The following is a 13,436-nucleotide window of genomic DNA, read 5'->3' on the forward strand; positions in this document are numbered from 1 at the left end:
GTCCTCCCTGTCCTCCCCGCCCTGTGCCCCGCACTTCGTCCTCCCGGCACTTCGTCCTCCCGGCACTTCGTCCTCCCGGTTCTCCCCGCCCTCGCCATCCTCCCCGCCCTACCCGTCCTCCCCGCCCCATGCCCCGCACTCCGTCCTCAGGGCAGTTATGGTCAGAGCACTTACAAGGCCATGTGGAGTCCGAACAGAGCTGCCCATCCCACACTTGGCCTCCTGTCTGTCTGAGGGCCAAGCGGATTCCAAATGCCTGACAAATAAATAGTAGAACACAATGAAAAGAAACTGTGTGACAAAGAGTAAAGAGAACAGAAAAGAGGATGAGATTGGGGTACAGTTTGGTCCAAGGAGGATGCCAGGTAAAGACTTTATACTACTCTTAATTTGTAATTACCACTTGGGTACATTACGGTGCCCAGGTGCAGAGCACACATCGCCTCATTTTCTACCCACTGTACATACAGGAGACGAGACTCACTGACGAAATAAACTTCTGAAGGCTGCAGGGCAGCCCCAGCATCTGTCCTTATAGCTGAGTCTAGAACCAGGAAATACTAAGAATGACCTCTTCCTCCTTGGAGCCTTGTTCCCTCATGACCTAGCAGGGTCCCCTTACCCCTGACAGCCTTGCTTCAGACTTCCACATCACCATCCTCATCACCCTCCTGAGCGATGTGTGTTAGGGCTCATGCCTAAAGCAGCAAACTTCTGAAATGCTCCTTGAAGGTTGGCTGGGGTCCCTGGGGTGTACGAGGCATGAGTCCTAGAGAAAAGCGGTAGGAGATGGGGAAATAGACCAACAGGGGAGAAAAGACCTCTGCCTGCCCTTCCGAATCTCAGGTCCCTGAAGGGACTTCCCTCTGTGAGAGAACAGAGGAGAGCCTGCTGGCAGTGTTCCTGTTTTCTTGGGAAATAGTCAAGCAGCCCTGCCCTTTTCTCAGAGAAGGGAGAAGGCAGGGCGGGTCCTCAGCTGCCCCTCCAGGGCCCAGGCTGAGCCTGGGCTGCATCCTGCCACCTCTCCACACAGTGGGAGCCATTTTCCTTGGTGACAGAAGAAGCACATTGAATCTGAGCCCCAGGCCCCTGGGAAGCAGGCTGTGCATGCTGGGTGAGGGAGGCAGATCCCGGGCCACCAGCTGAGCCCTCCCCTCCACCTGTGCGTGTGGGGTGTGAGGAGGAGGGTACCAGCAGACTTAGGTGAGGAGGGTTGAGGGTAGGGAGGGGTCATCTCATCATACAAGAAGGGCTGAGGTCAGAGCTACTCTCCTACCATGATATTGCTCTTATATTTTTCAATTGTAATGAAAATGACAGAAAGCACAGAGTTTATAGAAAAAAACATTTCCCCTCAGCCCACCATCGTCACACAACCACCATTTACCATTTTGGAGTATACCCTTCCAGTCTTGATCCATACCCATACTTTCTTTTTTTATTGAAGTATATAATTGACATACAATATTAGTTTCAGGTGTATAACATAGTGATTTGATATTTGTATACATTGTGAAATGGTCACCACTAAGTCTACTTACCATCTGTCACCACACACAGTCTATTACTAATTGTATTCCTTGTGCTGTACATTATATCCCCATGACTTATTTTATGACTGGAAGCTTGGACCTCTTGATCTCCTTCACCCATTTTTCTACCCTCCCCCCCATCCCAGAACCTCCTTCTCCTCTGGCAACCAGGACTCTATTCTCTGTGTCCACGAGTCTGGGTTTTGTTTTGTTTTGTTTTTTAGATTCTACCTGTAAGTGAAATCATGGGGTATCTGTCTTTCTCTGACTTATTTCACTGAGCATAATGGCATGCCCATACTTTCACACTGTCCTAGTGATCTGCTGAATATATAGCTTCTGTCCATACTCTCTCCCCTCAGCATTGTGTGGTAAGCATTTTCCATTGGCCATATGACCATATTTACTTTTCCTTTTCTGTTGAGTATAAAATGCATCCAGTAAAGTACACAAAGTGCACTAATAAGTCAACATCCCGATGCATTTTTCATATGTATGGGTAACCACCACTCTAGCAGGTTCCCCCGTGCCCTTTACCTAGTCATCTGCCCCCCTCCCCGCCCCAGCCCACAGCAGAGCAGGGTCAGAGTTACCAATGGCCCTCAAACATCCCCTGAGTGGCTCTACCGTATGTACTGAACCCTTTTTCTATTGCTGGGCCATTAGGTCACTTCCAGTGGTTCATTATTACAAGTAAGATATGCCTTTTAGTAGCGTTCATGCCTTTAAAGGATAATGCTGCTCATTTAGGAGGGTTGCTCATCTGCAGATGGTCAGCACATGTCTGTGAAGACTCAGGAAACACCATAACCATTCATCTGGCCTCATTAGGAGCCAGGCTGAACGTTTTATTTGGAGGAAGGGATAGTTGGAGAGTAGTAGATTTACGTTGGAGCCCTCCTTCTACTTCAAGGTGTATCTGTATGAGGAGAGACCATTTTTTGCCCTTATTGTAAAAAAAATTCCTGGCCACCTCTTTCTGTGGTGCTTGAAGGGATCTGCAGTTGACAGTGAGGACAAAGGGGAGGGTCTGATTGCATCCCAGAAGGCCCAGTGAGAGAAGAAGTGGCTTGTGCAGAAGCCCAGTGAGTCTTGCTTGAAAGCCAAGAACTGTTGGCTTGTCGTGGAGACATGAATCAGAAGTGAAATGTTTGGGGCTGACTGGAGGGTTGGAGAAGTGCTGGAAATGAGGAGAGCAGGCTCCGAGGGACTGTGGCCATGGAGTGGAACTGCAGCCTCCCCAGCTAGGAGGAGGCAGGGGGAAGGCGGGAGAGGCGGCAGAACGGGGTGCTGTCTTTGGGCTAATGCCATGGGGGATTTGGCCCAGACTCAGCAGTTAGATTAAGTTTCCGAAAGCACATTCCTGAGCAGAATGGGGGCTGTGTTTTGCTGGTTGCCTGATGGAGGGAGGCTGAGCGGTGAAGGGATTACCAAGGCATGGTGTGCATTTAGAGGCAAGGCTGAGCGGTGGCGTGCCTGTGCACACGCACACCCCCGCCCCCACACACCCGCCCACACTCAGCACTTAAGGCTTCCTTCTCCTCTGGCCTCTTTTTCCTGCGTTCAGATGTTCATCCTCAGACAAAGCACTCGCTGTTTGGTCTACCTAGCAAGGTGCTGCCTCCTGTGTCTTCGTGAACTCCTAGATCCCTGGGACCTTTCGATGGTGGGGGCTTGGACCTGGCTTGAGGATTCAGGGGTGTGGAGGAGGCCTCTAGCAAGAACTTCCCTGGTCCAGACCTCTTTGACTTAGATGCTGGGGGCTGGGGGTACGCTTGGACTTCACCCCTCTCTGTGGACCTTGGCTTCTGGTCTTCAGGTAAAATGGAACCCATGTGGATAACTGCCGTCTTTGCTCCCTGTGGAGGTGTCCGTCCCACTCTCCTCTCTGTAGAACTTCTTCTCCTGTTGAACCTGAACTTTATTTGTGGTAAATCTCTTGCTGCTAATGCCTCACTTCAGACCACCTTGTCTAATTCTTGCTTTTCAAAATACTTTGGACTTTGATCTCCTTTCTTCCTTTCTCCTTTTTTACAAGCTTTACACCAGGAGGCCAACCACTCTCCATGGCTCAAGTATTCCCAGTCTCTGCACCTGAACCAACAGCAGACATTGCCAATGGACACCATATTCCTTTTTTCTATACTCTGATTCAGCCTTAGAATTGTTCTCAACCCAGCCCAGCAAGTAATCACAATTCAGCAGAGCTGCCATACAATGTGAAAGCTGTTTTCTATTCCTTACCACTAATAGCTCAAATATACTCCTACATAATTCTTCATTTTTAACGTTTTCCTTTTTTTTACTATTTAACTCTCCCAGTTTTCCTATCATCCCTAGCTCGCATTCATTGTTGGTAACTGGGTAGTAATTCTATAACTGGGAACTTTAGTCCTCAAGCTAATGTGAAGTCTTCAGCTGATGCTGGTTTGAGACTGGATCTGTAACCCCTCCAGAAGGCCTTTAAGCACTATGACCCAGGCATGTGCTCGAATTATCCTTTCCCTGGCCTCAGATGTCAGAAGGTGAGGCCACTGACAGGAAAGGAAGGAGCTCCCCTTAGGCAGCTGTCTCCATGACTCTGACTCTGAGGAAGGGCAGAAGGTGACATCATTTAACCCACGAATAAAAGGAAGAGACAAACCGGTATAATGGAGGGGAAAAAAAAAAGAAACTTAAAAAAAAAAAAACCCTTGGGTTTAAGTTCTGACTCTGCCCTTAGGAGTTGAGGTGACTTTGGGCAAGTCACTTAATCCCTCAGGTTGCCACAGCTCTGAAATGAGCAGAGTGATAGTTATAGCATCAGTATCATGGGTTTTTTGTTTCTGTGTTTTTTTTTTTTCTTTGAGCATCAAATGATGTAATAGTTCAAAATAGTAATATTTTGAAGCATTTTATAAATGCCGGGCTTTATATGTTCACCCATTAGGTGAGCGAACATTTGCAGAGTGTCCTCCTGCCAGAGGCCCTGGCGCCTGTGTCCAGCTCTGCGCTGCCCAGCTCCGTTCTGGGAGCAGCCTTCAGAAGAACGAGTCCGGGGAGTGGAAAAGCTTCCATTCCTAGCCAGAGCCAGGAGACAGGGCTGGCTCATTGGGAAGGGAGAACTAACCCGTTACCTGTGAATTTCTCAGCAATATGTATACACTTGAGCTCCAACCCAGATTCCTACCTCCTGGCTGCGTTGGAGGGTGGCCATGGTGTCACCACGTTGCATGTTGTCCCTGTAGCCACAGGGACATTTATGCTCCTGATGGCTCACCGCCCCCCCCCCCCCCCGCCCCCCGCTCATTCTTCTAACCAGGTAGTTGTTGGCTGGTGCCGGCAGGCGGGGCTGCCCCTGGCCCTCAGCACGGGGACCCCACAAGCAGAAGCCATGTTTCTTTCTGTTTGTTTTTTGCTCCCCCCACCTTTGGTTCCTATCAGACACTTACTGGAGGTCTTCTAGGCTCAGACCCTGAACCAGAACAAGCCATAAGGGACCACTGTGGACATATCTTTACTAAAATATTTCTAGCTTTCTTTATCCGTGTTTAAGTCAGGTTCTCCAGAGAAGCAGAACCGCTTATACATACAAGTACACCGTGGAGAAGTTGTGAGTTTGGTTCCAGACGACTCACAATAAAGTGAGTCAAATGAATTTTTTGGTATCCTAGTGCATATAAAAGTTATGTTTATGCTATCCTGCAGTCTATTAAGTGTGCAATAGCATTATGACTAAAAAATTACATACCTTAATTAAAAAATACTTTATTGCTTAAAAGGTTAACCATCAACTGAGCCCTCAGTGAGTTGTAATCGCTGGTCACAGATCACCACAACAAATGTAATATTTCAAATCTTTTCATCATTATTATGAGAATTAATAAAATGTAACACAGAAAATGAGCAAATGCTGTTGGAAAATGGCACTGATAGACTTGTTTGATGTAGGATTGCCACAAACCTTCAATTTGTAAAAAAAAAAAAAACAATAAAATGAGGTATGCCTGCATATGTATATGGAGAAGGAAATAAAAGCAAAAATAGAGTTATTTTAAAGAACTGGTTCACAGGACTGTGGAAGCTGGTGAGTCCAGGATTCGTAGAGCAAGCCAGCAGGCTGGAGATTCGGGAGTCCCGCTGGCAAACCGCAAAGCACCCATTCTCCAGCAGTGAGTTCAGAGTTTGGATGTTTTGGAGATTGGTGTCCTGAGAATTGTGTTCAGAGTTTCCAGCAGAACACAGTTAGACCTAACCCTTGCCTTTGAGGAGCTCTTAATCTGATGGAAAAGATTGACTGCAGTAACATATTAGCCCTAAAACAAGTCAATCCCCAACCGAGATATAACCAGATTTTCCTGGGAACTCAGGCTGACAGTGATTCATTTCAATTTCAGGGGATTGAGGAAGACTTGGGAGTTGAACCTTAAACAGTGTGTGTGGGACAATCTTTCTCTCTCATTTCTTGAGTTCTCTCATACCTTTCTCAGACCTTCAACAACTAAATTTAGCTCTTAGCGTTGCGTACTTAGATTTAAGCCCAGTGCAGTTTCTGGGACGATACAGATACGTCCACAGGGAGTTTGATTTCCATAGTGAGATAATTCCATGGTGAGTTCAGTCACATCCTGAATGTAGCCACCAGATGATTGTCTCTCTCTTGCTACCCCATCGGATTCTCCCCTAACTCTCCCCCATTTCTCACTGTCTCTCTTTTCCCTTTGGGAATGTATGTTCTGTGATTAATAAAGGAAAGCTCAGAGTGTTTTCTCCAGTGCCACTCCTCTCTGGCAGTCCGCTTCAGCCAGCCAGTGACTCCTTAACAAAACAAGAAGGAACCATTCGCTCCAAGTTGGCAAAACATTTGTTGTTAGCTTAGGCATCTGAGGGGGAATCCTGTGCAAACCCTTTGCTTTGCAGCGAATGGGCGGTGGCAGGAAGAAGAGTTGGGGAAGGAAAGGAAACAGAGGTGGCGTCCTGAGCTGGCCCAGGAGGGAAAGGGAGTCTGCAGCTGGAGGCCGGGCTGGCGATTCTGCCAGGCTGGGGAGACGGAGGCAGCTCTACGGGGTGGTGGACACAGTCAGAAAGGGAGAATGAGCCTCAGTGTGAGATTTAGCTGCTTTATTCTGTAAGTTTTGTTTTACTTTGCCAATTGGACAAGAAAATTCGTGACCACTTAAATCCAAAAGGAGCTAAGCAACTTGAATATCTAAATAGGAAATGACTAGGGAATACCTTATAGTATTAAACCAAAGTCCTGTTAACCAAAGTGCTGTTTTCTACTGGATACAGGCAGAAGTTCATGCCTCGTGTGGTATGAGCTCAGCTCAGGGCATCGTGGCAGCAACTGTCTGCCCCAAACAGCCAGGGTTCCAATTCTCTATTTAGCAATCGTCACAATTTACCAAAAGAAGACCTCAAGTCCATGGTACATCTTCTACTAAGGACACACTTACTTCTCCTCTCCTCAACCTGTTCTTTGCACACACAGCCACATGCTTAAGTAAAAATCTTAAGTCCATCTTCTTATCTAAGAGCAAAGGGAAGACCTCATAGTGTGTTAAGCAGGTACCACCTATAAATTCAACGAGCCAGAGCAGACTTTGCTCAGGAAGGTGAGGGAAGCATTGATTAGCTTACTTGAAATCACTGGAGCCCTCTAAGGAACATGATGCAAGATGGTTCCTTTAAAATAAAAAATCAAGAGAGCAAATGAGTCCCTTGGATCCCCCTTTTTTGTGTGTGGAAAAGCTTAGGGATTTCTACCTTGACCTTGTTCTTAGACTTTCAACCTTTCCAGGAGTCTGGTAATAACCCTGAGAACAGTAGAACAGCGAGTCTGTCCTGGAAGAAGCTGTACCCCTGCAGGTGGGTCAGTGTTCACATCTAAGATAAAAACAGTCCCTCAATAGTGAGACAAAATGTAGGCAAAAGGGAAAAAAAACTTGCTGAGGCAAAAACAGCGTTTTTTTTCTGAGGGAAAATGATGTTTAATGTTGAGTGACTGTGTTCCTTTACTTACAAACGTGTGATGACTCCAGGAATCACAGAACAGGACTCGGGCTGTGGTGCAGCGCTTAAGCCCGTCTCTCAGCCTCACCTCCCACTCTAGACCCACCAAACTCTGCCACTTCCTTATCTCATCTTGCACTTTCCCCTTGTTTTTGGAATGGTGCCCCATCTGCCTGCAACACCATCCTTTCCATTCCCTTCCCCAGAACATGCCTATCTCCCTTGGGATGATGAATTCCTTCTCAGTTTTCAAGACTTGCGTATCTTCTCTGGGAGTCTTTTCTCGATGCCCTCAACTTCCCAAGTCTGAAGTGGGGTCTCCTCTCCCAGCTTCCTCACCACCCTGTGTTTGCTTCTGTAGCCCTCTCGTTTGCCTGGAGGACAGAGACTGCTGCCATTCATCTCTGTGACCACACGGCTTCCCACAGGACCTGGCACAGAGGAGGCCTTCAGTGAATGTCTAGAAAGAGGAGGACTCCCAGATAAGATGTGTTTGAAGTCTAGAAGGTCAAAAAGGGCATGCAAAAGGCGAGCAAAGATTTCTTCACCAAACCCTGATCTATGAAGAGGCTTAAGGAAGTAAAAAAGGATGAAGCAAGGACTTAGGATATAAACAGGTTGAAGATACAAATAGATTCAGGGAGGGTTCAGAAAAATTGATGGATGTCAGAAGCCTAAAGGTCTGTTTAAAAGGAACTGAGATATTTGGAGGAACCTTTGGAAACTTTGAAGGGAGATGCCAGTGAATGTGGCTCCGCATCCTACCACACACTTCATGGGACACTGTCAGAGGTGGTGGGCAGTTTGCATCAGTAGCCACCGCTGCTTGTAGGGATATGTAGTTCCCAGGTGTGGAGGGAGAAAAAGTGGAACCACCGTGAGCCCCGCTGGCCTTAGGACGGCGCCCGTGCCTCCCACCCAGGGTTCTGCATGTGGGGACCATGCTGGAGCTCCCCTCTCCCTTCCTCCTGAGTGCCTTGGCCTCCCTTTTCCCCCCCCCTCCCTCTTCCTGTACAGGCTGCTAGCCTGCCAGAGACTCTGCCAGGATCCAGCTCTGGCTCTCCTGATCCCAGACCACCAGGACTCACGTTAATTTTCCCATTGCTACGTTTGTAGTTTATATTTGGTTGATCAGAGAAATATGTATGATGTGGGTTGCTGGCAAGGACATCTTTTTTTCTTCCTCCTCTTTTTCTTAAGTGTATTTTCTCAAACCATTTCATTCCTTCATTGAGTCCAAAAGAAACTCCCAAGTTCTGCTCACCAGCCCTACCTCATTGCAGTGCTAAAGTCAGATAAATGAGGTGGTCTACAGACATCTTCTCTGTTCATCTGGCTGCCAGACTCAGTGGACACATGGCCCCCATCCTTGCCTTGTCTTCAAGGATTAATCACATTTCTTGTTCTCTTATTTTTAAAAAAATATTTTTAGTGATTTAAGCCAAGAAATTCCAGAAGCCTTAGACCAGTTTATTGCACATCATTTAATGACATTGCAAACTAGGTTCTTTTTTTTTTTCCCCCTTCTTCCTATCATGCTCCTCCCTTTATACCCTTTATCCACTCCTGCCCACCTCCGGTCTTGGCTTTGATCTTCTGCCCTCATCCTCCTAGTTCTTTCATCTTTCCTGCCTCCTCAGCTTTCTCCCATGGCTCAAATCTGAGTGAAGATCCCACCTCAACTCAAGGAGAAAGAAAGAAACACAAGATGGAACAAGTAATGTATTTGGCATCTGCAAGGGTCTTTTTTTTTTTTTTTTACCCCCATGGAAACTGTTTTTATTTAAATAAGAGACAGCATGCCTTACTTTCATCGGAAAGTGTGTTTGAAAAATTTCATGCCATGGCTTTCAGGAGAGAGTTTTAGAGCCAAAATTATTTGTGCAATTGGACAGGCAGAAAAAACTCCTAACGAAAGCAAACATATTTATTCACTCTCTCTGCCTGCAGAGGGAGGATGAATACTCCCTCTGCCAACCCCCTCTGCCCTAAGTTGCTCTAGAGCTCAAGGTGACCTGATCTAGGCTGGAACGCTGGTAGAGACAGTAGGGACTAAGCCTGCAGATAATACTCTTGCAAATTATTGTACCCTCCCTTGTGTGTTGTTTTTACCTATCTTATCTATCAGAGTAAAGGTCCCTGAGGTTAGGAACTATATTTTTGTCTTCGTGATCTCTTCTGCAGTGCCTGACATACTAGACAATTCTGTAGCTCCTGGCTGAATGAATGAGTCAGTGATGTCTGGAGGGGATGGTATGTGCCAGATGTCTACTGTGGAGTATACTGGTTTTGCTCAGCCTTGTGGCCACAGTTTGGTTTGGCTTCAGTGGTCTGTGTGACAGGGCTACACACTGGCAAGAGGCTTAATCACTACCCAGAATGCGTGGCTTCTGAGAGGCTTGCCCATGCCACAGCGAACCCCATCCTTACTGGGTGCCAGGCTTTCTGGCCTCATGGAAGTACAGTTCTGTTCCAGGCTCTACTCTGCTCCTGAGTTGATTGCCGTGGCTTCCCACTGGCAGAGCACTTTATTTCAGAGGGCTGACCTCAGGGGTCCTGCCAAGGCATAGGTCCTCAGGCGACTTGGGGGTCAAGAGTAGTGTTGTGCTTGTCTGTGCCTCAGTGAAGCCCACGCAGGAGGCAATGCTCGGGACCCTTCACCTTCTCAAACTCCACCTCCAAGTCCATCCTGGAGAGCAGTGAGCCGCGGCTTCCGCCAGAGAAAGCTCCTCATTTTACTTCCCTTGAACCTTTGCCACCTTTCAGCAAGTCATCAAGGTGCAGGGAAGGGCCACAGGGTCAGCATGTCACTGAGGGGGAATACAATAGGGCAAAGTCTTCTATGCTTTGTGACGTTAGCGGTAGATGCAGCAAGCCACCACAAGGACAGTTGAGGCCTGGAGGCCATGAGAGTTTGGGAGTAGAATTATCGGCCCAGAAACTTGCCAATGGCCAAGAGGCTACCGAGCCATGCTGACAGCATTGCCAAGTGAGCCCCATGCGGTGCCCCCACAATCTGGTGGGTCCCATCCAGACCTCAGCAGATGAGTACAGGCTTGTCTTGAGGCAAGAGGGTGGGACGGGACTGACTATACTTAAGAAATGCCTGGATGGGTAGAAAATGACTTTTTTTTTTTTTTTTTTTTAAGTGTTCAGCTGAGTTCATGGAAATGGGGACGGGGGTGATGCCATGCAGCCTCCGGCCAAAAGGCACTGTCTTACCTGACTTCTTACTTAACTGAACTTTGACTTGCAGCCCAAGAGAGGTCTCAGGGAGAGGAGGGCCAAATGAGGAAACGCCTTGAAATGCCTTACAGATTACACCGGGGGCATTCTGCTGTGGTGCATTGCACCCTGGAACTGGATGTGTAAATTCTATAACAGTTGGCAGGGATGAGCCTACACTTAAGATTTGACAGTTTTGTGTCATGGGAATTCATGATCATATACCAAATACTGTAATTCATAGCTCTGCTGAGCTGAAGGAAGGATCCAGGCTACGAGGTGAGAAGAAATTCAAAGGGGCTTAAGATAAAACTTGCCTCTTTGTAGTCTCACAGGTGACCCTGGTGATGGCAGCCACACCCACAGAACTTCTCACAGTTCTTATTTTCCTCCCTGTTTTCCCTTGGCTCAGAAGGCAGGTGCCTACTGTACCCTATAAATGTGAGGAGGAAACCCAGAGCACATCACATGGTTTGCGTCTGAACAAATCTCTGTCATCTGTGGAAATGACGTATCAGAAGATACATTTCCATTAAGAAATGGACGGCCTAGAAGGAAGGAACTGGGCAGGGTTCTATACAGAACCCAAATTATTTGGACTTTCCTAGAAAGCACAAAGTTCTGTGAAAAGGAGACTCTGTAAACCCAGAGATGGCCCCAAAGACCAGGGCTTCTGGCCTGTTGAGAGCTGAGAAACAAGAGTGGACCTATTGGCATTTGATTAGTGCAGACAAGTTAATAAAATAGCCGAAAGAATACACAAAGAGAGGATGCACAAGAGGGCTCTGGGGGAAGGTAAGAGGATTAAAGCTGCAAAAACATTCCTCTAATGGATTTCTCAAACACACCAGCCCACAGGCAAGGGCAGGTGTCCTGTCAAACCATTTCCCCCTGAAACCCGATCCATTCTGCAGTGCGGCCTGTTAACCCCATTTGGAATTGAAGGGCCTGTCCCATAGGCCCAGGGAGGTGCCCAGAGCAGCCCGGGGACTGGGCAGGAACCCGGCTTTGCAGACAAAGGGGCCTGGGAATAGGCTGGTTTTCTTCACTCGCAGCCAACTAGATCTCTGCATCTGCCTCATCTGGTGGCTGATTAGGCCATTACTGATCACACTTCTCCAGCCCACCCCCCTCCCCAGTCTCCTTCCTGCCTAAAAGCACTAAAGAGGGGGTGCTCTGATTTTCAGATCCATCATCACTTTGTTACTCTGCCTGTGATCCCTTAGTGAAACTCAACTTTTGCTCTAGCAGCCAAATTGGATGTGTTTGTCTGGTGAAGCAACAGCTAAGGCTTAAGCTCAGGAGGAACAGGGTGGGGACAGGGCCAAGGATCGAACTACTGCTTATTTGTTTTGAAGCCAGGAAGGCAGGCCTGCCAGTAGGATGCCCAGCTCTGGTGTCCTCGGTCCTGCCCACATGGGCTGTTGTGCACATGTTGGCATCAGAACAGAGGGGCTGTCTGGCCACATGGCTGACCAGTGCCCAGCTTTGTGCCTCCCCCACTGCACAGCCTTCTGTCTCCAATTTAGCAGTTGTCAGAGGGTGCAGAAGGAGCCAAGGGGAACGAGGGGGCAGCTGTGTTCTGTCGTGGTGGGTCGGTGAGGTGGGCGCATGGAGGAGTGCGTGCCTTGTGCCTGGATAAGCTCTCGATTACAATGGGGCAAGAGCCTGCGCCATTAACATGGAGATGGCATTCTGGTGCCAAACTCCTTTCTTTCTTGTAAAATGATCTGTTAGGTTTGAGTATATCTTTGCTTGAGGCAAATTTTCTTGGAATGAAATAAAGCAGAGGAGGAAAAAAAAAAATTCAAACTCTTGGTGGAGTAGTTTTAGATTTATTGGACCGTGGAAGAGAGTGCTTCTTGGTGACAGGAATTTTCCAGATGCCCCTGAGCGGACAATTGCTCACAGCTCGCTTTGTGGGGAGCCTCCTGACTTGGCAGGTACAGCACACACTGTGCAGAGGAGGATTAAGGCCTTTGCATTGTTTAAGTGCATTGCTTTTGAAAAGCAGTTAGCAATATTTAGTCAGAACACACTGCACCGTAGTGTGCACCCTCTCCCGTAGTCCATATCTCCTTCCTCTCTGAGAAAACACATATCCGCTGTCTTGGCTGAGAAGCTCAGCCAGGACTGGACTCCATGATTTTGAGGGTCTAACGCAAAATGAAAATGTGGAGTCTTGTTCAAACTTGTTAAGGATTTGAAGACGGTGATGAGCAGAGCATTAAAGCGAGCGCCGGCCCCTTCCATGCGCAGGGCCACGTGCAGCTGCAGAGTGCACTAAGCTGGCCTTGGGCTCAGCCTTCCAAATTGTTCATTCATTCAGCAAGGATTTATAGAGCATTTGCTATATCCTGAATACTGTGCAGTGGGGTTTGGGGCTGGGGTGTGGAGTGTAAAATCAATAGGCCGTCCCCTAGGAGTTCACAATTTACTTGGAGTCAGATTATCACATATACAAAGATAAACAATGACGAGATAATTCTTTAAAAGCCCAGAAGGCTCTATACCCACCCAAAGGAAGCAATCCATAAGTGAGATCTCCCCTTGACCCCCAGATATCACTTGTTCAGCCCGGAAAGTAAAAGAGGGCGATAGAAGTGAATGGGGGCAGGCTGTCTGTTTTTGCCATGCCACTGGTGAACAGCACGTATTTCCTACTCCACCTTCATTACCTATTTCACA

The 13,436-nt window shown here is 47.7% G+C and overlaps 1 protein-coding gene across 3 annotated transcripts in view; it reads left to right on the forward strand.

Annotated features, from left to right (window-relative positions):
• Positions 1–13,436, forward strand: part of BOC (BOC cell adhesion associated, oncogene regulated) — a 70,979-nt gene that overhangs the window by 36,898 nt on the left and 20,645 nt on the right. The gene's annotated exons all lie outside the window — the stretch shown is intronic.

Source organism: Phoca vitulina, unplaced genomic scaffold (assembly GCF_004348235.1).
Source record: "Phoca vitulina isolate PV1807 unplaced genomic scaffold, GSC_HSeal_1.0 scaffold8, whole genome shotgun sequence".
NCBI classification, from domain to species: Eukaryota; Metazoa; Chordata; class Mammalia; order Carnivora; family Phocidae; genus Phoca; species Phoca vitulina.